This window comes from Pediculus humanus, genomic scaffold, assembly GCF_000006295.1.
Source record: "Pediculus humanus corporis 1103172107647 genomic scaffold, whole genome shotgun sequence".
In the NCBI taxonomy this organism is placed as follows: Eukaryota; Metazoa; Arthropoda; class Insecta; order Psocodea; family Pediculidae; genus Pediculus; species Pediculus humanus.
In genome coordinates, this window is record NW_002987257.1 from 27,051 (window position 1) to 31,762 (window position 4,712).

Below are 4,712 nucleotides of genomic sequence, written 5' to 3' on the forward strand. Positions count from 1 at the left end.
TCTTTTTTTTCTTTTTTTCTTTTTTATTCTCACCGGTGTGGAGGAGAAAGAAAAAAAGAAAGAAAATTTTAAAAAAGGTGAAATAAAAAAAGAGAGAAAGAGGGGGTGGGAAAAGGGATGGAAAAAAACAATTTATATTTTAAGCTCACGTTTTGTGAAATGATTAAATTAATTTAAAAACAAAAAAAATTTTTTTTTTTTCGTCGATGTCGTTGTCGTCGTCGTCGAATAAATTTTAATTTGTTTAAAAGAAAGAAAACAAAAAAAAAATGTCGAGACCCTTTTTTTGATTCTTCTGTTAATCCCTTTTCGATTTTGTTTAAAAAAAAAAAAAACATACAAAACCCAAATAAATAAATAATTTTTTTTTTTTTTTATTTTGTTTCCTCCTGGAGAAGAAAAAGAAGGAGAAATTTTTTTTTTTTTAAGGTTTTTGAATTAAATGGGTTTGTCGTAACACTCATGGTTTCCCTCTTCCCTCTCTCTCTCTCTCTCTCTCTCTCTCTTTTCTGTCTCTATGGAAACAGATGATAGCGTGGGATTTCAGCCTTTTTTTTTTTTTTTTATAAATTCTATTATAGGGTTTTATCATTTTTCATCCTTATTCCTGATTAATTAACCGTGAGGGTAGGGAAGGGGATGTGAGGTGAGGGTGGGGTTAATATTTTTACGACCCTAACATCTGCTCGTATAATTCAAACGTATTAGCTTTTATCGGACCGCATATATATGGATTGTTATCACGCACAATTTTTTTTTATTTATTTTCTTTCCAAAAATTATCTAAAAAAATTCATTCGAATGTTGGAATTATATATCATTCTTAAGAATACGTTTACGTGTAAATAGAAAATTTTTTTCGCGTTTTTTTTTTTGCATATAACCACGGGTTTTACGTCACACACACGCGTATAATTTATATGTTTAAAAAAAAAAGAGAAAAATGTATAAGTCATATTTAAAATTAAAAATATAAGAGGGTAAAAATTTTTACACCCTCGAGATATTCAAATTGATATCATCTTTCTACAATCATCATTATCATCATCATCATCATTATTATTCTCAACGAAATTGACTACTTTTTCTTATTTTTTTCCCTTAAGTTAAAAAGAAAACGACTTCTACAATTTTTTTTGTAGTAATTATATAGTGAATTCTGTTTGTACTAACCGGCGATTAATTTTATTACTTAAAAATTATCTTTTTATTTCTACAAAACTACAACATGCGCACGCACACACACACGCACTACAGTTTAATATAATATTTATTCCTAACAATTATTTTACGATGAAAAAGAAAGAAGAAAGAAAGAAAAAAAAAGATTTTGTAAAATTGTTTGTGATTTCACATTAACGAATAGTTAAAAAAAAAACATGGCGTCGAAAACATTAAACTCTTGCAATAAAAAATTACGGTAATTTAAAATTATTTAAATATATATAAATATGACGATTGTATGTATAAAAACATCATTTTGTCGGGTTGTATCGTTTGTACTATGAATTTCATAATGTTTATACTAATTCGCAACAAACTTACCCACCCAAAAGAAAAACGTTTGCTCGTGATAAAACGGGCGGGTTGATAAGGTCGTAATAATAATAATAATATAAATGATAAAAAAAAATGATGACGTAAAATTCTAGAAAATTCACTCATCTAAGAAAAAAAAAAACAAAAAAAATTCTATTTAAGGTTATTCTTATTTAAATTATTATAATAATTATTAATATTAGCAGAGTGTACCTTCTTTTATACCTGGTCAATATCATTATTATTGTTACGTAATATTTTTTGTGTTTGTGACGTATGAATTGTTTGTTCATTGTTTGTTTTTAACTTTTATGTTATTTAGTCGACACGGAATATTGTGTAAGATTTTGTTTTGTTCTTCTTTTTCTTCTTCTTTTTTAAATGAAACCTTTGAGCCGAGATTTTTTTTTTTGTACAAGGATTTTTGTTTGATTGTTTTTTTAAATGTTTTCACCGAAGGCAAACGTGGCTTCCCTCCTCCTCCACTCCTCTTCCCCCCTTCTACCCCCTTCGCTTTCTTATAATTTTTTTTGTCGTTTTTCGTGACGACACGTGAAAATTTAAATAACCCGAAAGGAAAACGCGGCGTTATTATTAAAAAAAAATCGTAGTAATATTATTATTTAAATAAATATTTAACCAGTGTTGCCAACATCGAATTACTTTTATTAAAAAAGAAAAAATCGTAAGAAAAAGAAAAAAGAAAAAACGCAAAAAAAAAAAAATTTTTTTTAAAATATTTTTTTCTTTTTCTTCTTTTTCTTCTCGTGTTTGACTTATAAATTTAATTTAAACAAACAGAGATTTTTTTTCTTTTTATTTGACAGTAAACAAACAAACGAATAACCTAAAATACTAGGTTAAGATTATAAAATGATTGAAAACAAACAAACAAACAAAGAATGAGATTATTTGAAATGTGATTTAAAAAAAAAAAAAAATGTCCAGGTTTTCTTTCTTCTCCCCCCCCGTTTTTTTTTTGGAGGGGATTGTAGTGAGAAAAAATATTTACAAACAATATATATATATATATATATATATAGAAAATGAATTTATTGTAATACAACTACAAACAATTTAAAAAAAATGTATACAATGATTGAACGATCAAAGGTTGACTGACATACATACAAACGAACGAACGCACGCACGAATATTTTTTCTTGCTAATAGTAATAATAATAATAATTTTTTTCAGGTACGTAACAAACATTAACCACCACACCTTCCTTCCTTTTTTTTTTATTACAATTGTAAATTTTTTGTTTTGTCATTTAATTTGTTGTTGTTGTTATTATTATTTCAAACGTTAATGAAATATATAAATAAAACAAACAACAAACGTTAAAACGTGTATTGCGAATGTGAATTTGTTTTCATTATCATTATTGTTTATATATATATAACAAGAATAAAGAAGAAAAAAAAACTGAAAACAATCGTAATGATGAACTTTGACATTGAGTTTTTCTTTTTGTTTTTTCGCACAGTAGTTGTTAATTGTAATGTATATAAAAGAATTTAAATTTTTTTTTCTTTAACAAAGTGTTCTAAATATTTTTATTCGTCCTTCTCACGAATTACCATTTAAATACAAAAAAAGAAAAATGTTGTAAACGTAATTCAAGGTTGAATTTTTATTCGGTATTAACGAGTTTCGAGGATTTTCTCTCTCTCTCTCTCTTTCTCTTTCTTTTACATAAAAAAAAAAGAAAATTAATAGGATGAATTTTAATTATTATTATTATTATTATTATTTACGACGGCTCGTCATTATCATTATCATTATTATTATTATTCGACAAGAGTAAAAAAAAAATGGCCGTGACGTAAGAAAACAAAAAGACGTCGATTTGTTTTTAATTAAAAATATTTTTTTTTTATGACGGAAAAGTGAAAACAAAGAAAGAAAAATAAAAATTAAAATAATAATGATAATAATAATTTGGATATTTTCCGTTTGTTTGTTTGTTTTTTTAACGAACGTTTTCCTGTTTATTTGAAATGGGTGCATAAATTTTTTTTCTCTTTTTCTCTTTCTTTTCCTCTGGATTTTAACGATAAAAAAACTGTTTTTCCGGTTTGTTTTTCTCTCATAGTTTTTGTCGTTTGTCGTCGTTTGCTGTTAGTATTACTTTGGTCAAAAATGCGGTTAAACTACTCCGGGAATTGTTATTTAATTAGTTTAATACTTTTTGTTTGTTTGTTTTTTTTAATAATATTTCGTGGCGGTTTTTTATTTAAAAGTATTTTCCTCCTCTTCCTCATTTTGTGTCAAAAACGATTTTATGTAAATAAAACAAAATTTATTTATTTATTTCGTTTAATTTTTTTTCGTCTGCTTTTTTTTGTCTTTAATTAATTTACCCCCCTTCCCACTCCTCCTCCTCCTCTCTCCACTCTAAACTGCATCTTTTATCATTTTAACATTTCCGCACATTTGCAGTGGTCATTGTTTTCTCTTATTTCCCCTTCCCATTTGTCTCCCCTCCTAAAATTTATTACAGCAGAAGATAAAAAAAAATTTTTTATTTTTTTCTGACCATAAACATTATCTTACGAGCGTGTAAATAATAATAATAATAACAACTGACAGAAGTCAATTGGTGTGTAATTAAAAGTAAATTAAACCGCATTAAACTAATATAAATTCAACAAATGGGATCTTTTTCTAACTACCTCCCCTCACTCCTCTCACTCCCCGACTCCGACCTCACTCCCCCTTTTAAAAAAAATACGTCACTCACGAATTTTAATTATTATTATTATTATTATTATTGTTAATTTTTAAATTTCTTGTGCGTGTGTGTGTGTGTGAAAAAAAAAAACATATTCTCTCGTTCGATTGTCACGCGCTGAAAAATTTATGGAATTTTTTTTTTTTAATTTATTTAAATATGTTTTGTTTGTTGGGTTGTTTGTTTACATCCATAATAATTATAATAATAATAATAAACAACGATTGTTTTAAAGAATGAAGGAATGAAGAAGAAAGGAAATGAATTTTTTTTTAAAATTATAATTATTTAAAGTTTAAAAATATAAATTTAAATATTTATTAATAACAAATTCAAATCGGTTTTAAATTATTTATTTATTTATTTATTTATTATCAAAACAATGAAAACTCAAAGTCAAGTTCAAATAATAATATTAATAATAAAATCGATTAC